General features: G+C 35.7%; 1 long non-coding RNA gene across 1 annotated transcript in view; it reads right to left on the reverse strand.

Annotated features, from left to right (window-relative positions):
* Window positions 1-543: 543 nt before the first annotated feature.
* LOC143690223 (uncharacterized) overlaps window positions 544-21,561 on the reverse strand; it is a 31,195-nt gene continuing 10,177 nt past the window's right edge. Inside the window, exon 3 of the long non-coding RNA XR_013179046.1 lies at window positions 544-651. This is a non-coding gene — a long non-coding RNA (uncharacterized LOC143690223). The remainder of the gene's footprint in view (window positions 652-21,561) is intronic.

Consider the following 21,561-nt stretch of genomic DNA (forward strand, 5'->3'; position numbering starts at 1 on the left):
CAGGATATTCTTTAAAAGATGTGGTGAGACAGTTTAAATAACCAAAATCTTTTTATGTGGAGTCACAGAGATCTGGCTTTGAATCTCAGCTCCACCTTTTACCTAACGACCTAGCCTCAATTTGCACGTCTGTAAAGTTGGGTAATGATATCTTCTTGTTGTATGAACTGCAAAACACTGTGTGAAACATCAGAATGCCATCTTATAATTATACTTTAATACTAGTCGGATTGCACTGGGATTATAGAATGGTATATTTCTATCTTAGATAAAAGCTTTTGTATCTCATATATATTCTACTTTAACATCAATAAAGGGTTACAAAATAACACTGGATCTTGATAACAGTTGTGCTTGTGGCTATTTTGTATGTGAGGTCACCTTTTAACGTGATCCTTTGAACCATTTCTTAATTTGGTCATGCATAGTTTAATGACTCATCAGCTTATTCTGATGTATGATAGTTTGAGTAATTATCGAGAGTCATGCCATGCATTTATAAAATTGGATAGAGAACAATTTTTTTTTTGTAATATGGAGATATTTACTGCTGTTTACCTGAATAGGTAGGCTCCATTCAAACATCCACTAGGCTTCCTGCTGGTATCTTTCCATGCGTTAGACATCACCTTCTACCATGGACGTCACTTGCTGAAATATAATGCAAATACAATGCGAATCATTGAATATGAAATGATCATATCATAAATGAACAATGTCTTGTAATGTTTTCATTCAATTTTGTTAGAAAAATAGCACCTCTAAAATTTTATTTATTTTTGGTCTATTTAAAAATACAGATAAATCTATTTTCAGTTTTATTTTCAAGGAATACTCTCAAGCCAATTTTTCCCAGTCATTTATTATGAGATTACGTTTCCCTTTTCGTTGGTCTCTTTTTGATACCAATTATTCTACAATACAGAGCACCTACTATAAACTATTGCATGTTAAATTATAGCATGACATTGAGCTTAACAGAAAATTTGGTAGAAAGATGATGGAGATGACAAAAAGATGATCAGGATGATTGATCCTGATTAAGTTGTCACAATGCATTTATAAGATAGTATCTTAAATACTTAGTTTAATCCAAATTATTAGTTAATTTGATTATTAATTATTATGACTATTAATATTAGTTTAATGGTCTTCTGTGGCGAGTTGGAATTAAAAGATATAATGACAATTTGAGGAAGATCCAGGGAGGAAAGTGTATTATTCAGTGTTCTCTAGAGAAACAGAACCAGTATGTATATAATACTCAATTAATACATAAGTACTCAAGTATGTATTATATATATTTTTTATACATTACATATATTATAAATGTAGGTATATTTGTATGTATATATATAAGACTTATAGAAATTGGCTAATGTGATTGTGGGGATTAGTAAACCCAAATTCTGTAGGGCAAGCCACAGTTGGATATTCCTATGAAGGTGAAGTTGCATTCCCCAAGGGACACTTGCTGTTTGAAGAAAAGGCAGAAATTCTTTCTGAATTTTGAGATTCTTGGTTCTTGCTTTAAGACCTCTAGCTGATTGCATGAGGAAACTTCCCTCATTGCAAGGGCAATCTCCTTTGTTGCTTTTAAGTACAATCAACAGATGAATGATGCAAATCCATCTATGAAATACCCTCACAGTAACCATCAGGCCAGTGATGCTTGACCAAACAACTAGGCATCATACCTTTCTCTTTTCTGAAACATTTGCAGTTTTAAATCACACCTTGAAAACTGTTCATTTAGATCAATGGTCCACTAAAATGTCACACAACTTTAGTCACGTGGGGAACTTTGTAAACATACTGATACCCTGGCCCCGCCCCAACCCTATTAAATAAAAATCTCTGAGAGGTGGAACCTGGCATAGCTATTTCTAAAGCCTGTGCCAAATGACTCTAGCATTTGACTCAGGTTGAGAGCCCAGGACTACATGCTTATTGCTTATAAGTGGGCATAGGATGACAATTAGCACCCTCTGTCTCCTGAAACTCATTGATTCAAAAATGTCTGCAGTGTTCTGTTCTCTGCTCTTGGCTTTTCCTCACATTGTTTCCACTGAGAAGATGTAAGTATCATTATTTAAAGCCCAACTGGCCCCAGGATGCAGCATTAGCAAGACTCCAGCTTGGCTGCCATTGTTGACTGGAATAGCTTTCTTAGAGCCAGATTGTTTTTCTCTCAAACAAATTCCAATTTAATATCAAGGGTGGAACAGTTTGATTTTTCTCTTTGCCCTTAGACCCTCTTGAAACTTTTGGCTATTATATGCTACCTTTGAAATGGACCAGCACTAGGTCATGTTGGGAATTTTTGCTAATTATACATCAAAGAGCTCGCCAGACAGGCTGTAAAGTTAAGGGACTCAGCTGCTGAGAACAATAAAACTGCTATTAACAGCTTTGGTGCCAAAGACTTGGAACCTTATCTGTCTTGTTCACTGCTGGATCCATGGCTCCCTGAGCCCTATCAACCTCAGAGTGGGCACATGATGAAAATTTGTTGAATGCAGGCATAAGGAAACATGGAAAACATAAGTACTCAAGGGCTGGGGAAAGTTGTACTCTACCACATACAACTTCATGATTATTGTAATAGTTATTATTTGTTGAATGCTTATGTATGCCAGGCATTGTACTGAGATTATAAATACATACACACACATACAATTATCTTATTTAAAACTCATAACAACCCTATTAAGTAATGTTGTTATCCTTTTGTCGGGATTGGGCAAACTGAGGCTCAGAGAGGCCAAATTTCCAAAATAACACAACCAATTAATAGCAGAATTGACATCCCTGACCGTGTCTTCCAATTCAGAAGCCTGCCTAATAAAATCACTGTACTATACTAATAATCCCTCTTTCTATCTCTCCTGCATCAGAGTCATTAAACATGTCCACAAGGACCACTTCTTTATAGTAGTTATAGCTGTCAGAACTTCTTCCTCTATTCATTCGCTTGTCTGCCTCTATTAGAATATAAGTTCCATGAGAAGAGGGGTATAGTTTGTCTTGTGCACCCTCTGAGCAAGTGAAGAGTGGTTGGGTACATGGTAACTACTTGTTGTATGAATGTGCAAATGATTCCACCCCTTATGCATGGTCCTTATTTGAATGATTAGGCTCACCATCCAGGTACTCAATGTAGTAGTAATCCATTTCTTTGCCTTGAGTTTCTCCCTCTTCTGATTAGCAAAAATGTCTAGAGCAATGGTTCTCAACTGGAGCTAAATTGCTTTCCCTTGCCAGGAGAAATTTGATGCTCATAGCTGGTGGTTGTTACTGGTACCTAGTTGGTAATACTTGCGATGCTGCTAAACAGCCTACAATGTATAGGGTAGTGCCCAATAACAAAAAAATTACCCAGCCAAAATGTCAACAGTGCTGAGGTTGAAAAACTCTGTTCTAGAGAAAGTTTTCTAAAGCCTTATTCTAGTTTAGATCTAGTCAAAACCCTTGCAGTGATACTTCTGCCAATTGGGTAAAGCCCAAGATTCCTAACATGGCCTAATAGAGTACATCATGATTTATTTCCTCTTTTCTATTTGAGCTGCATTTCTCGCACTTCTTCCAAATGTGTGTGTGTTATCCCAAGTACTTTAAGCACTTTGTAGTTTCTTAGAAGCTTTATCTTATTTCCTATCTGTAGATAAATATAATTCCTCATTGTGTACTTGTTAAAACTCATGTAAGAATCTAAGATGTTCTCTCAGACTATCATAGATACTGCCATTTAATAAGTATTTTGTTTTTGGACACTGTGCTGGTACCTAAGCATATAGCAGTGAATAAAATAATCATGGTTTTTGCCTTCTCGGAGCTTACCATCTTTACGTAATGTAACTGTCATGGTCAGGTTCATGTGTCAACTTGGCCAAGTTGTGGTACCTGTTTGTCTGGTTGGGCAAGTGCTGGCCTGTCTGTTGCAATGAGGGCATGTCATAGAATTAGATCATGATCACGTCAGCCACATCCACAGCTGATTCCATTTGTAATCAGCCAAAGGGGACTATCTTCTGCAAAGAGTGATGCTTAATCTAATCATGGGAAGCCTTTAAAGAGGATTCAGAAGAGACAGGTTCTATTCCTGCTTCGGCTGGCGAGCTTCTCCTGTGGAGTTTGTCCAGACCCTCCATCGGAGTTGTCGGCTTCATAGCCTGCCCTGTGGATTTTGGACTCTGCATTCCCGCCGCCATGTGAGACACTTTTATAAATTTTATATTTGTGAGTGTTCCCTGTTGATTCTGTTTCTCTAGAGAACCCTAACTAATACAGTAACTAAGCCTACTGTTGAGTGCTTACAGCTATTACTTCCATTGCTCTTAAACCACTAAACAGATAATCACAATGCAATTATTACTTCAGATATAATAAGCAATACTTAAGTTCTTCTAATCTCAGTTCATCTTCAACTTTACTTGGTTGTCTAAGAAACATGTGGACATTTTACAGGTTCCAAACCAGATGATTTATTTTATTTGGTTATATCTTTTAAGTGTCTAGGTTCGTTTAATAAGAAGACTGACTTCTTTCCTTTCCTTCTCCATCATCCCTCTCTCCATCCCTCCATCCTTCCCTCCAACCTTTCTTCTCTTCCATTTCTGTTAACACAGAGAAGCAGTCAGTCAATTGCCCTGTAGAATGTACAACATTTTGGAATGGATACATTGCATCTTTTTTGCAGGTAACATTCTCTTCCATTTCCTCATGTTCTTTGTAGACAGAAGTTAGATAGACTTTAACATTATGGTTTTAACACTCATCGATGTCTATTACTTGAAACAGTTATTTTGTTAGATCTTGAAAATTGGTGGTAGTTTAATTCTCTTATTCCATCTGCATTTGTAAAGTGGAACTCCTCTATATACAGTATTCCCCAATGGTTACTGTAAAAATATAGTTCAAACATGAATGGCAGCATACATTTCAATTTCTTCCTTTAATCACTGATTATCAGAGAAATCAGTTATGGAGACATAACAGTCCCCATTGCTATCCAATTGGTTTACTTTGTTTTTCTCTTGATTTTTCCTTGTCTGTCTGTATCCCCCTCCCTACCCTGCAATATTTTTATGAGCTCAGGCGTCCTTTAAATACACAGAGCTCCAATATTGAGTACGGAACTTTGTAAGCAATGAATGTTAGTGATTATGTTTGATAACTATAATAAATAATGTGTCTTTTAGAACATTGGGAAAATTCTACTAGAGAACTGAATGAAATAGTTATTGTTTCTTAAGCTGATGCTGATAGAGTTTATGTCTGCTTACCTGTCTTCTTTCAACAGGCACTTGTTGAAAATTTGCATTTATTATATACTAGCTACTAGACTAGAATCTAACTCAGATTTGGTTTTGACTTTAAATGTCTCTGAATTATTTATAATCAGGCATCATTGGAACATAGAGTTTACTAGATAATTTAGAGGTATTTTAGAAACCGCATCCTTTACAGGAGGCCCTTTATCAGTGGTTACCATGTAGTTTCTCTCACATGTATACAACTCCATTGTATAAGCAAGCATTATAGATTCTTAGTGAAGTTTTCGGGATGAGTTTATTGGAAATGAATTAGCCAAGTTAAAATAGGAACATGAGTTTCAAGTAGTTTACACTTTTGGCTTAATTTTTAGGCTTTGTTTTATCATCTATGGCTGATTTTTTTTCTTTATTAGAGAAGTTGTGGGTTTACAGAACAACTATGCTTAAAATATAGGATCCCCATGTGGCACCCCATTATTAGCAACTTGCATTGGTGTGGAATATTTGTTACAACTGATGACAGCATATTTTTATAATTGTACTATTAACTATGCTCCATAGTTTAACTCAGGGTTCACTGTGTAGTGTAGTTCCATGGATTTATTTTTAATTATTTTATTACTGTATATTCAATATAACATTTCTCATTTTAATCACATTCAGATATATATTTCAGTGCTGTTAATTACATTCATAGTGTCGTGCTACCGTCACCAACATATTTCCCTCATTTTCTGTTAAGAGCACTGTATACATTAAGCTTTAACTTCCCATTCCCTAACCCCACCCTGTCCTCTGATGCCCTAGATTCCAAATTCTGACTTTGAGTTTGCCTATTCTAATTATTTTAAATCAGTAAGATCATACAATATTTGTCCTTTTGTGTCTGGCTTAAGCACGCAACATGGCATCTTCAAGTTTCATCCTTGTTGTCACATGTATCAGCAGCTTGCTCCCTTTTATGGTTGAATAATATTTGTTATCCATTCATTGGATCATGGACGTGGGTTGCTTCTTCTGGAAATTGTGCATAATCCTTCCGTGAACATGGGTTTTCAAATATCTGTTTGTGTTCCTGCTTTCAATTCTTTTGGGTGTATACGTAGTAGTGGGATTTCTAAGTCTTATTGTAGTTCTATACTTAGCTCTCTGAGAAACAGCCCAAATTGTCCTCCGCAGTGGCTGCAGCATCTTACATGCAATGAATAAATGTTCCTATTTCTCCACAGCCTCTCCAACACTAGTTGTTTTCTGTTTTATTTTTTTAAATAGCAGTCATTCTATTGGGTGTGAAATGGTATCTTGTTATGGTTTTAATTGCCTTTCCCTAATGACTAATGATGTTGAGCATCTTTTCATGTGCTTTCTAACCATTTGTATATCTTCTTTGGAGAGATGTCTATTCAAGTCCTTTGCCCAATCTTTAATTGTTTTTTTTTTTTTTTTGTCTTTTCATTGTTAAGTTGAAGGGCTTCTTTATATAATCTGAGTAACCCTTTATTGCATATGTGGTTTCCAAATATTTTTTCCCTTGTGTAGGCTGTTGTTTTACTTCCATGATAAAGTCATTTGAAGCACAAAAGCTTTTAATTTTGATTACATTCCATTATTTATTTTATTTTTTGTTGCTCATACTTCAAGTGTAAAGTCTAAGAAACTATTGCCTAATGCAAGGTCCTGAAGATACTTCCCCATGTTTTCTCTAGGAGTCTGATATTTCTGGCTCTTATATTTAGGTCTTTGATCCACTTTGAGTTAATTTTTGTATATGGTGTGAGGTAGGGGTCCTCCTTCTTTTTACAAATGGAGATCCACATTTTCTAGCACCATTTGTTGAAGTGACTATCCTTTTCCAATTGAGTAGATTTTGCTCCTTTGTCAAAAGTCAGATGGCCATAAATGTGGGGCTTGATTTCTGAGATCTCAGTTTGGTTCCATTGGTCTATATGTCTGTCCTTGTTCCAGTACTATGCTGTTTTGATTACTGTTGTAATATGTTTTAAGTTCAAGAACAGTGAATACCCCAACTTCATTCTTCTTTTTCAAGATGGCTTTAGCTATTGGAGGCCCCTTATCCTTTCTGTATAAATTTGATTATTAGTTTTTCATTTCTGCAAAGAAGGTTGTCGGAGTTTTTATTGGGATTGCATTGAATCTATAAATTTCTTTGCATGAGATTGATATCTTGATGATATTTAGTCTTCCAATCCATGAACACCAAATAGTCTTCCATTTATTTAGGTCTTCTTTGATTTCTTTTAGTAATGTTTTGTGGTTTTCTCCATGTAAGTCTCTTACATCCTTGTTTAAATTTATTCCTACATATTTGATTCTTTCAGTTGCTATTGTAAATGGAATGTTTCCTCTTGATTTCTTCTTCTGATTGTTCAATGCTTTTGTATATAATCACCACTGAATTTTGGCTGTTGTCCTTGTACCCCTGCCCCACATTTCTGTTTTCCTTGTGATAACCAGGGGGTTAAAGTTTGGTATCCTAGGTATATAACAGCCATATTTGGTTTGCTACCAACTTAACTTTAGTATTATGTGCTTACACTTTTCATATAATACTCTGACCCCAACATTTTTTCATATTTGTTACCATTGTATCTTTGTATATTGTATGTCCAAAAACATTGATTTATCATTATTTTATGTATTTGCATACTTGTAAAAAGATAGAAGTGGAGTTGCTTATTAAACAATAAACTACAATAATACTGGCATTTATAATTACACAAATCATTACCTTTACCACAGGTGTTTATTCCTCTGTGCTGCTTTGAACCACCATCTAGAGTCCTTTCCTTTCAGTCTGAAGAACTCGCTTTAGCATTGCTTATAAGGCAGATCTGGTGGTGACAAACTCCCTCAGCTTTTGTTTATCTGAGAATGTTTTAATCCCTCTCTCATTTCTGAAAGAAAGTTTCATGGGACTTAAAATTCTTGGCTAGCAGTTATTTTCTTCCAGCACTTGAAGTATTTTAACCCACTGCTTTCTTGACTCTATGGTTTCTGATAAGAAATTAGCACTCAATCCATTTGAGACTCCTTGTATGTAACATACTGATTTTCTCTTGCAGCTTTCAGAGCTCTCTCCTTGTCCTTTGCATTCAGTAATGTGTTCAGTTATAATAGTGTGCATTTTCCTTCATGTGTATCCCACTTAGTGTTCTCTGAGCTTCTTGGGTGTGCATATTCATGTATTTTGCTAAACTTGGGAAGTTCTTTGTCATTATTTCTTTGAGTATTCTTTCTGCCCCTTCCTTCTTACCTTCCTTTCCTTCCTCTGAGACTCCCATAATGCCTATATTGGTATGCTTGATAGTGTCTTAAGCTCTTTTTTAATTTTTTTTTTTTTTTCACATGGGCAGGCACTGGGAATCTAACCCAGGTCTCCAGCATGGCAGACGAGAGCTCTGCCTGCTGAGCCACCGTAGCCTGCCCAAGCTCTTTTTAATTTTAATATTTCTTCTTTCTTTCTGATTCTTATCCTGATTCATTTCAATTGTCCTGCCTTTAAGTTCACTGATTCCTTCTTCTTCCAGTTCTGATCTCCTCTTGAAACTGTTCTGGGAATTTTTTATTTCAGTTATTATGGTCTTCAACTCTAGTAGTTCTGTTTGGTTCCTTTTAAAAAATGTCTATCTCTTAATCATATTCTCATATTGCTCATTCATTGTTTTCCTATTATCCTTTAGTTCTTTCTCTAATTTTCCTTCATTTCCTTGAGTGTTTTAAAGATCATTTTAAGAACAGGCTTTGTTTGACATGTCCACATTCTGGTCATTTTTGTTGGTGTTTTCTGGATTTTTATCCTTTTCCTTTGGATGGGCCATTATTTAGTGTTTCTTATTTTGTCTTGTATTCTTGTTGCATACTATTCATTTTACTAATTTAAAATATTAACTCTAGTATGTCTATTTCTTGACTTTGTAACTTATTTGTGATAAGACAGGAATTTTCTTGAGCTAAGACCCACGTCTCAGGAAGCACTGTCCAAGGCAAATGCAGTGTGTTGGGTTTTCCCCATCTTTCTGAGCCTTTGTCTGGTCCTGCACTTTTGCTTGTTAGTTATTTTGGAGTTCCCCTTTTCCCGGGAGTTTAGCTGTCCCCTCTGTTTCCCAGGAAGCAAAAATCTTTCTCCAGGCAGTCTGAGGCTAGCAACCCTTGCCCTGTATGGTCTAGCTCTGTAATTTCTTGTATTATTTTTATTGTTTCAAGGTGCTGTTGATTTTGGAGGAGGGGCATGCTGGAAAGTTTTCCAGTTCAGTCTTTCCCAGCCAAAACAGGGCCAGGTTCCCCCAAAGAAAGCACATATACTTCCAATGTGCCCTGGGGAGGGGATCACGAAGGACGCCAACCTTCTTTCATGGCTCCATGAAGTTGAGTTTTCTTGGCATGCCCAGCAAATTGTCAAGGAACAATTCTTCAACTAATTGTTCCTTGACAACCTGAGGATATATAGCACCTTTAAGTGTCCATAGCAGCTTATGTCCAGCTCAGGTTGAAACAATGGCCACTGCTGCCTTTATCCCTGGACAGGCTGAAATAATAGCTGCCCTCAGAGCCAGGTCTTCAGTGATCCAACTTTCATAATTAAAAGCTGTGTTCCGTTATCAGGTGTGGGCATCCCTTGTTTGGAGAAGAGGATTGTTATATCCCTTTCTTTCATTAACAAGCCACAGAAGTGGGATGTGAGCTTTAGTGGCTGCCATGTGGAAAGTATAGCTTACTATTCTTTTCTGTAATTTATCAGCCTTTTCTTCCCTGGAGTCTGTGCACTGTTCTTGTCTTCCAGGTTTCAAAATAGTTGTTTCACACAGTTCCTTCCTGTTTAATAGTTGCTTTCGTAGAAAGACTGAGTCCTGGAGCTCCCTACTCCACTATGATCCCATAGTGCTCTCCTCACTGACTCTCTTGATCAGTTCGTTCAACCTCCAATTTTCCCAATTGCTTCACATTTAACAAATTGTGCTTCTGCTGGTCTGCTTAACTTTCAGATAGATTAGTGTAGTTTGAGTGTCTTATAAAATGCATAAGTTAGCATTTAATTTTCATTTCCCTATTGCAGTCTGTTTCTTGGTGTCATAGGATTTTACCTGGCTGATATACACTTGGAAGTTTTCTTGTGTAGTCTTTTAACCATTATATAGTTCATTACAGCTTGCATTACCTTTCATTATTAGAAATTGAAATGCAGGAGCAATATGGCTTTTCTCCTTATCACATGTCAATTTTTAAATTGTTATTTATATTATAGATACACGAAATGGCAGTGGTGATAGAATATCTGAACGGCACTGTGACTTGTCTGATTCTTTCTATTATCAGAGAGCTACTTTGAAAATATTTTTGTGAGTCAACAATTCATTTTAATTATATATTGATTCCTTGTTAGGTGCTGGGTCATAGAGATATAGTTCGATGTTCCTTAATATGCTTTATAGTGATTAATTTTAAAGCATCCTAATGAGTTTCAAAAAAAAAAAAAACAGCACAGCTGAGTCTCATAGGTTGAATAATTTTCCCAACATACCACTTATTATTAGAAGTAAAGCTGGGATTAACTAAAGTCTGTCTGACATCAAAGCTTATGTTCTTAGCTGTAAACTATTGTCATCTCTAAAACAGACCAAATTTCCTTTTCATGGAGAGATATTAAATCATCTTTTCCAACAATTATAAATGGTTGTTTACATGATGAGGAGATTGTTGTAGCCATGAGCATATTTGTAGCTCTTAATAACCTAGAAATCCATTACTCAGTATCAGAGTAGCATGGGATGTAAGAGACAAAGTTTAATAGACTAAAATAAATTCAATTATATTCTAATCTTCATTTGGACATTGAAAGAGCCTAAATATGTAGCTCAAAACAACATATGTTATGCTTCCCTTCTCTCTAACTCATAGCTCCTCTCAAGTTCATTCCCCAAAATAATTTTTCATTTTCTGACTTTTACCAAAATCACCCTTTCACCTTCTTTCTATTCTTTCAGTTTAGGAAAGGATTATAAAACAAAATCACCCTTTTGCTTTCTCTCAATTCTTTCAATTTAGGACTTTTTCATATGGAGGTGAGGGACAATAAAACTTTTCATTTTAGCAGTGGCTTTCAAACTTTCTTGACCACTGTGCTGGAAGAAATGCATTAGACTTCTCAATTTCGAACAATACATACATAAGAAGTGAGAAGTACCAACACGGTAGACTGTAATATTTCTATTACTCTTCTCTTTCATTTAAAAATTTCTGGTTATGACACAGAGTTGTTTTTATGATTTGCTAATGGGTCATTGCTTAGCAATACAAAATCCTGTAGTTATCTTTGATGGGTTAGGAAAAAAGGAAAGTCTGTGGGCTGTTCTAAATTAGTCATTTGATCCAATCACACACATAAATGTTTGCCATGTTCCTTGCTATATTAAGAATTATTTATGTGGGAATTTCTATTTTTAAAAAGTCATATTAAAGTAATGACTAATGAAAGAAAGAAGGGTAAGCATTGGTCAGAGAAAAGTGGAACATAACATTTTGAAAATAATAGGACTGAGATAGATTATGGATTGGGTATATTTTGTCTCATTTAAAAATTTTGTAGAGTTACTAGATGGCATGTGAGTTTTGCATGGAATGGGGAATAGACTACAACAAAGAATTTTAATAGGGAGTGAAAAAAACAAGGAACATTGTAGGTATTAGAAATACATGTGGTAAGAAAACAATAACAAGTGTTGTTGAGGATGTGGAGAAGTTGGAACCCTCCTATATTGTGATGGGAATGTAAAATGATTCTGCAATTTTGAAAAACAGCTTGGCAGTTCCTCAAAATGTTAAATAAAGAATTTCCATGTGACCTGCAGTTCTACTCCTAAGTATACATCCAGGAAAAATAAAAACATATCTACACATAAAATCTTATACATGAATGGATATTCATAGCAGCATTATTCATAATAACCAAAATGGAAACAACCCAAATTTCTATCAAGTGATGAATTGGTAAAATGTGGTATTCCTAAAAAGAAAAGGAATAAAGCACTGATACTTGCTAGATTGTGAAACGTGGATGAACTTGAAAACACTATACTGACTGAAAGACTCAGTCAGAGAGGGTCACATATGTATGTTTCAGTTATATGAAATGTCCAGAATAGGCAAACATTTGTAGGCATAAAATAGATTACTGGTAGCCTAGGTTTGGGGATGGGATGGGGAATAAAGAGCAACTGCTAATGGATATGAGGTTTCTTTGTAGGGTGATGAAAATATTCAAAAATTAGATAATGATGATAGTGGAACAACTCTGAATATACCCAAACCTATTGAACTGTACATTTAAAATGGGCAAATTTTATGGTATGTGAGTTATAGCTCAATAAAGCTGTGAAAAAAGAAGTGCCTCTTTTAGAATTGAGTGGATGTATTAAATAAGTATCAGTACCATCATTTAATGAACTAAGCTATAGTCCTTATATTTTGGGGATAGGGTATATGTTTACTTTTCATATTAGGATTATTAGCCAAGAAACTTTCAAATTCTGAAGAGCACAACATATATGTTCATCCAGCATAGCAATTTGGTTCATGTTTGTATGAAATCTGGGTCCATAATAAAAAAATATATTTTCAGAACCAAATTCTAAAACTAAATCCAATAAAATGGCAAAAATAGCTCTAGAACAGAAGGAAAGAAACTTTAAACAGAAGAATTTTTTACAACCTAGGCTGTAGATTTTATGTTGCTAATTTTGATTAAAGACTTTTATAACTACATTTCAAATTAACCTTTCATTCTGTTCTCATAGTTTAACTTGAGACATGATTGCTTCTGGTTCAGCGGTGGCTTAATTGCAATTTGAGGTGCTTCAGAAATGGGCATCAGTGTTTTCTTTTCTTTTTTTGAAATTAGTTTTTAAAAAATCATTTTATTTTTGGAATAATTTTAGATTTACAGGAACTTTGAATAGATAGTAGAGGGTCCCCCAAACCCCTCTCTCCTTTCCCCCAAGGTTAAAATCTTACAGTACGATGGTATATTTGTCAGAACTAAGAAATCAATGCTGGCGCATGACTATGAACTAAATTCCAGAATTTTTTCAGATTTCACTAGTTTTCCCAGTAATATCCTTTTCTTTTTCTGTTTGAGGACCCAATCTAGGATATCACAATGTATTTAATTGTCTTGTCATCATAGTTTTCTCAGATCTGTGATACTTTTTTCAGCCTTACCCTGTTTTTATGGTATGATCTTGACTAATAAAAGGTCAGTTATTTTTTAGAATGTCCCTCAATTAAGGTTTGTCTGATTTTTTTTTTTTTTTTCATGATTAGAGTGGGGTTATGGGATTTGGAGAAGAGGAATACAGGATGCAGAGCTCTTTTTGTCACCTGATATCAGAGAATGAATGACATCCACATGGCTTATTCCTGGGGTATGTCAACCTTAATCACTTAGTTTTGTAGTATTTGCCAGGTTTCTCCACTGAAAAGTTACTATTTTTTTTTCCTCTTCATATACTATACTTTGGATGAGAGGGGCATAAATTTTTTATGATGAAGTTACATTTTGATTTTCCTTTTCTTTATTTAAGTCCTATATGTCTTTTGATTCTATGCAACAGGGAGATTCTTTTTATCTTTAATTAAAACATCTTATCCTCCCAATGGCGAATTACGATTTTCATAATAGACCAGGGATTCTACTACAACTTAGATAGCTCTTTACTTGTGGCAGTGAGGATGCTGTTATAGTGTGAATATTCCCATTAAAAAGGTAACATATTTTTAGGGCAATCCAATAAAAAGCTCTTTCAGGAGTGTTGTTCCATAAAAACAATAATGGAAAAAATACTATACCATAAATGACATTTTGGGCTGCATCTGATAAGATATGTGGCTATACTGTTCATGTACTTTTCTTCCCATAAATGGAATTCCATTTATGGAATTTATTCTTGGAAATATGAATTTTTCATTTTTATTCATGCCATACACTTTTTAGCTTAAGTTCTGTATCAAAAATTGTGTTTTTTCCATGAAGACCTTTTCTTTAATTACTTCCAAGGCTTCGCCTACCCAAAGCTAGTTTCGCCTCATCTTTTCTTCTATAAGAACCGACTCTATCAATTAATTCCTCTTTTGATTTAATTTTCCAGCTCTCTCTCATTATGGGCTCCTTCACCAAGGCTAGAATCCAGCTAGGTAGGCTCAGCTTTGAAATAAACATGCACCCAGGAGCACCCACACACTGTTACACATATTTTTGCACCCTCAGGCAAATACAAGTAGCCTGAGGTTTCAAGGGCTTGTAATCTCTCTCACTGTCTTTGCTACTTTCCTACAACTCTTGAAAGAAGAGGTTTACTTTTTTTCTTTTTTGCATGGACAGGCACCGGAAATCGAACCCGGGTCTCCGGCATGGCAGGTGAGAATTCTGCCACTGAGCCACTGTTGTCTTCCTGTGGTTGACTTTTACTTCTAACATTTACCTTTGAATGTTTCAAGTTTTAACCCAATTTCCTTGTCACTTCTGCCCTGTCTCTCTACTGAAATTGTTATGGCTGTTTAATCAGTGAGATCTAGTTTTCAAATCAAATGTACTCTTCTTAACAGAGTTTGGCAGTAGCAGACACACGGTCTGTATTTAATAAATATCAGTTGGTTGAGTATTGAAGAAAATTTGAATTTCCAATGAATTATTAGTATGTATAAAAAGACCACCCGTAATAATTATGGTTTCTTAATTTTTTTCGTTTATTATAACTTGTGGCTTTTTCCTTACATTTCTGTGTGGAACCTACTTATGCATCTGAATGGACTGTAAATGCCTGGCATATTAGATAACATAGCTTTTGCATTGTATATATTGTTTTTGTATTGTCACATACTGTGTAATTGGTTTTCCCACTAGTAAGTAGTTTGGGGCCTGTTTACTCAGCCCATGATCCTCTTTTCTCCAGCCCCAGTGCTCCCTTCTATCTTTGGGTCCCAGGGAGAAGTTTGTGTTTGCTCTGAACAGGGATAATTGGACCAAGAGGAGGTTACCTCTCCCAGAATATGCTGTGTGCTCTCCCTCCTGGGAAAGATCAGCTGATCACCTCTTCTAAAGCAAAAATGAGGGGCCTTTCCTATTCCCTGGGTATATAGAGGAGGTGAAAAAACAGACAGGCCCTAGAAGCAGAAGAGGAAGGAGCTACGATAGAGAAGGGTTTTTAAGCAATGGAAGAGCCTTTTCTTGGTCAACCCTTCATGTGAGAAATCTTTTTCTAACCCCAAATCATCATCTCCAAGAGGAGTCTTCTGCACCCTCTTGTTTGAGCCAAGGTACTTTTCACAAAGAAGTTGAACCTATGCTCGAGTGGTCTCATTGGGATGGTCGAGTGGTTATATCCCTCTTTTTCTCATAATTATATCCCCCTGTAAACTTCTTTTATTTCAAGACACAGTGTAGAAAGAATTGGAATAGTACATTCTGATTGGAGAGGGGTGTCCAACTCTCAGCTCAGTTTTGGCGGCGTTTTTAAATGATACTAACAACATGACAGTAGTAGCAGCTGTTTACAGAGCACCTGCATGTGACTGTGAAAACCATCCAGGCCTTTTGCAAACACTCTTGAGTTCAGGGACCTTGTCTCTCTTATTCACTGGCGTATCCCCAGCCCTTGCAGATGTACAGGAGTATTTAACTAATAATTGGTAGACTAAAAGTCCAGCACAAGTATATACTGCCCCAAAGCCAGAAATGGTTCCACTATATCATGGTGTTGAGTAGGTGGATAGGAATAATTAAAGACTGTGTGAGTGAATGAATTAATTGTCTTAGTTTTATCAAAAATATATTTGTTACCCAGCCATATCAAAGCAACCTTGCCTATGAGCTTTTATTCCTTCTGTTAGAATCATAATAATGTGCTTAAAATTGGGACTAATATAGCTTTGGATTCTGTTGTCCTGTTCTCAAAATCCAATGCATATGGGTACATGGGTGGTTCAGTGGTAGAATGCTTACCTTCCATGTGGGAGACCTGGGCTCGATTCCCAGACCATGCAACCCCCCTCGCCCCAGAAAAAAAAAAAAAACTCAATACATTTAGAGAACTCCTGGTTCCTAGATGTACTTTCACAATGGAGGACAGCCTTCTTGGGAGTTGCAGACCTCTGGGGCTTTTTCTCTACAAGCCATGAATGCTTCTCTCAAAAGTTTTCAGGAGCCTTTTGCCATCAGGGACAAGGGCACTTGCAGATATAATTCTTCAGGCCTGTGAGTTTAGGTTTCAAATACATTGTGTTTATGTAATTTTGCTCTGCATTTTATCTGGCCCAGAATCTGATGAAGTGCCAAACCTGGGGAGTTCACAAATCAAAATAACCAATTTCTAAAAAGAGCAGCCTGTTTAAATTCAATTCCTGGAATATATGGGAATAAGAGGGAAGTCCTTAATGGGACAGGTGAGGGCAAAAGACTGAGACTTTAGAGATGGGCAAGGATAAGGGAAAGAGGAAGGACATTTTTGGCAAAGAGTATAAAATATTTATACTCTTGGGTATCTTAAAATTTTATCCCTTTTATCTCCCTTTTCTACTTGTTAACAAGAAATTGCTGATTGGTAGGGAAATTGGCCAGAAAGTAGGAAAAAGAAAGGGAAAGGCCATAAATCATCTCCAGGTTTACTAATTCATATTTGAGTTTGAATTTTTTTTTTTCAGACTATGTTTGAAAAATGTATGCTCCTGTACATCTGCAAGGGGTGGGGATATACTAGTGATTTTTTTTTCAAACTTGAACTATGATATTAGATATTTAGCTGGAATAAAATATAAACAAATTTAAGGTAGCCATCAACAGTCTCAGAATATTTGAAATGATCTACCCAGCAAATAGAAGGCTTTTGGGTCTTTTTCAAATTTCCAGCCAAAGAGAGTTCTAATACTAACAAATTATATACATTACTACTCAGTGGTTAGAGAGTTGTAGTTGTTTAGCTGGAAATACAGTGTTTTAGTTGCTAGGCAAACTATATCTGTAAGCAACAATGCTTCTATACAAATTTATCTGCGCTTTTGAGAAGAGATTAAATTCAGCTGATCCTCATTCACATCTATAATTCACGCCTTTTTCTTGTGCTGATTCTAAAATATTGGGCATGACTGTGTTGGACTGTTAATTTATACAGTAGCACACTGTTTACAGACCACTGGCTTCCGATACATGAAGCACTCTGAAGAAGAGCATACTTTTATTCTCTCCCTAACCTCTTGTTTTAAACAGTCAGTAAAATATTTTTAACTTGCTGAAGTAGGGTTTTGTTTTTTTTAAAAAAAGATCTTTCTGCCTTTTTTTATCTTGTATCATTGGCCCCTTTTTGTATCTTTCTTCATATATTATTACAAACACTTAGGCTACATAAAAGGGATCCCCAAGAATTGCATTTAATATCACTTCTGCATCCAATCAACCTAGCATTGCAAAAATGAAATAGAACAATTTCTTTTATGGACATAGCTAAAGACCTCATTACTGTTGCTTTAGTAGTCATGGAAAGTAGACTGAAAATAGGCTGCAGACATTTGCATCTTAGCTTCATTTTTGCCAGCTGTGTGAGTTTAAGCAATTTATAAACCATCTCTGGGCATATGGTTTCTCAACTTTAAATGGAGATTATGTGTTCACCCCTAGCCTTGTTCGATGAAGCGCTTCCCATAGAACAACTTCTGATCCACAGTAAACACTTCTATTATAATTTCTGTCTTTGAAGTTTTGTCATCTCTATATGGCTTTGATTTATAATTCTATTTCTAGTAATCAGAGTGTTTGAGCTGAATTAGTCTGCCTGATTCTTGTTCATGCAGGTTTCCATTTACTACATTTATTTTGGGTTCTTATTTTTACAATTATTGGTTAAACATGTTTTGGGAAAACCCAAAAGTATAATGTGTGTGTATATATATAACAATTTAGGTTACTGTATTAATTTGAGATGTTATCTTATGTCAACCTATTTCATGTATTTAGAGAATTGTCAAGTTAATGCACTTTACTATTTTGGAAAATCTTGTGTGCTGTACTCTTTTCATATGTTCCTTATTAGTGTAGGTCATGCCTCAATAGATGGGTACTTCATGATTATAAAATCACTGAAGTAGAAAAGTGCATCTTTCATTATGGTAATTTATGCTTTCATGTTAATGTCTATTCTTTAGGGGGAAAGTTTGGAAGGTAAATTTTAAGTTCCAAACTTTATAGCACCTATTTTTATTTTAATGAGGTATGGACTAAAAGCTTCCAAATATGGTAATACCTTGAGTTTCTGTCATGTTTTCAGGATGTGATATATTCCAGATAAATGAATTTTTTAGATGATTTTTCCCCATAATATGTTATCCTTATATTTGTCTTCTAAAGCAGTGCACAGTGAACAAAGCATAAAGTTTTCCTGAAAATACAGTGTCATCATTAGGAATTTTTATTGTTATCCTGTCCAGGGAAATACCTCTGGGCATATGAAAATATGTAGCCCTACTTTACCATGCACAAAATAAATCTAAACAGCTGTCTGTTTTTTAATTCTCATATCTACTGTTATTTCCCACTGCTGGCAATGTGCTTACTTCTAGAAAGTCAATTTTCCTTATTTGCTGATTCTGACTGCAAGCCACGTTTGTTGGAGTTGTTTCTAAAATAACACTAGGCTAGAGCCTTAGGAGGACTTGATGGTTTCCCCTCCAGTGCAGTTGGTGGGATAAGAGCAGTGTTAGTGTAGATAGCTAGGTCACTGGTTTCCTTAGAAGGCTCTGTCGTAGGGATTATTTTTTTATTTCTGGTAGACTATGGTAATAGGTTCAAGTGGCCTACATAGTTAATGTTTTAATTATTTCCTAAGTGAAGAATTAGATGTGAATACTGACATCACACAGATATTACTGGGTATATTTGCTAAAATCTTAAACAGAAAGAATAGAATTCCTATTTTTAATAAATTAGACAACTTAAATATGATGATTAAAGGAGGAGCAGAATGTAATGGAAGTCACTGAAGGGTCTCACTTCTCTGAAAATATTTAATAGGATATCACTGAAGAATGACTGTTTTGGCTATTTTTAGGCAACTCTGTGTTGAGGGGGATGTTGTTTGGTCAAGTGAGCATATGGAACTGTCTCTGTCTCTAGGGGGGGTATACAGATTAATATATTGATTTATTCAACATACAGATTAATATATTGATTTATTCTACACATAAAGGTGAGAATATCTCCTATGTCCAAGACATTGTGGGGGGTACTGGGGAGGTAAGCAAAACAAACATGGCCCTTGCCCCAATGAGAAGATGAGAGTAAACAATCACACAAATAAATTATGTGCTTTTCAATTGTGATAAGTCTTATGAAAGAAAAATAGAGGATAATGTGAGAACTTATTAGTAATAATTTAGGTTGGGGATTCAGAGAGGAATTTTCCAAGGAGATGATGTTCAAGTTTAGATCTGAAAGGTGAAGAGATGTCAGAGAGTCAAGGAAGGGACCTTCCTAGCAGAGTAGTGGCGTGGAAGAATTTTCAGGAATGGAAAGGAGCTTGGGATATTGAGAAAGCTAAAAGAAGATTAGAGCACTGGAATGCAGTGAACAAGGTAGTGTTCTGTGAGATAAAGATGGACAAATATATAAATCCTGGATTATGAAAAGCTTTGAAGGCCATTGTAAGGACTTTGTACATGTTTTTAAATGTAAAGCTATGGAAGATTTTTAAATAGAGGAATAGCATAATCAGGGTCGTTAATTTTTTCTTCTTCTCTGCTATGCGTTGGTTAATATAAGTTGTAGAAGGAGTGATTGGAAGTTTGGAGACTTAATAAGAGGTTATTGAAGTGATACAGGTAAGGTTGATGAAGGTGAGAATGGATAGAAGTAGAATATGTTACCTATTATTTATCCAACATGATTTGTACTGGTTGTTATTTGTAAATGCTCCCTCAAAAAGCAGTCAGGTAACTGGAAAATGGTTGAGTGTTTTTGCTGGGTTTTAGAGAAAGAATTGTGATGACAGGTTTTGATGTAGAGTTGAGGGAAAGGGATCTCATAAAGATGTGGTCCATGTTTCTGAAATAAGTGGCCACAGGTAGAAGGAATCATTTATAGGATGTATAGGAAGATGGGAGATGGTGTCCAAATTTTGTTTTAAATTTAAGATGCCTAATAAATCTCCAGGTGACAATACTAAATAAGCAATTGGCACTGCAGCCCTAAAGCTTAGAGAGGTCTTCATGAGGTTTGCTTGAAGGGCTGGAGTGAATGTGAAGAGAGCTTGAACTTAGAGTTGCTCAGCTGCCATGCTGGATTGTGCAAACAAGCTGGATTGAGTCACCAGAGGCTTAGGCCATGTGGTAAGAGTAATGGTCCAAATCATGGTAGAGTAAGAAGGTAGAGTGATGTAGCTAGAAAAAGGGTGATGATTAGTTCAAGGGTCAAGGAAGAGCTCTAAATGCAAAAACCAAAGTAGAAAATCACAAGTCTACATGCAGATTTAGGAAATAATAAAGTATGGCAAGAAATAGTTCAAAGCAAATGTTTCAACAGTAAGGGTGTGGAAAAAATGCCAGGTTGTTAGAATACATTTTTGTATGGTATGTGGTCCAACACAAGAGTTTAATGACATTAGCCAAGGTTGATGCACAGCCATCCAGGCATAAACTTTGATTTGATTTTCTAGAAGTATCAATGAACATTTCATAAAGCAGCCTTGATGCAAGAATTCCCTTGGAATCCGTGGTATGAATTTACAAACATAGTAGCCTATGTTTGCAGTGTAGGCTAAAGAAAGCAATTCTAAATTCTCTGAAAACAGACTAAGCTCTTGAGTTTGGCCTTATTAATATTATTCTCTAACAAAATAAACTGATTCTACCAATTTATCATCTGCCTGGGCAACAATACATACATTTGTTCTCATCAGTGCCCTAGGTTCTTACCGATGTGTGAATCATCCATTTGTGTTGGATTTCAGATTGAAAATATAATGTGTTCGGAAATTGGTGGGAATTATAATTAAATCTGAAAGTATTCTGTCACTCAAAATGAATATTGTGTTGCTTTACTCCCTGAGCTCAGAGGAAAATTGCAGTAAGGAAGAAAGTGTTTATTTTTAGTGGATGCACATAGCTAATATGTCCTCTCAGCATAGATATTGTACTGTGATACTAGAGTTAATTTGACCAATTAGTCATGTGATGACTTATTAAGGAATTTCAAACACATCACACTGATGATTCTCATTGATTTCCCATT

The sequence above is a fragment of the Tamandua tetradactyla genome, chromosome 7 (genome assembly GCF_023851605.1).
Source record: "Tamandua tetradactyla isolate mTamTet1 chromosome 7, mTamTet1.pri, whole genome shotgun sequence".
Classification (NCBI taxonomy): Eukaryota; Metazoa; Chordata; class Mammalia; order Pilosa; family Myrmecophagidae; genus Tamandua; species Tamandua tetradactyla.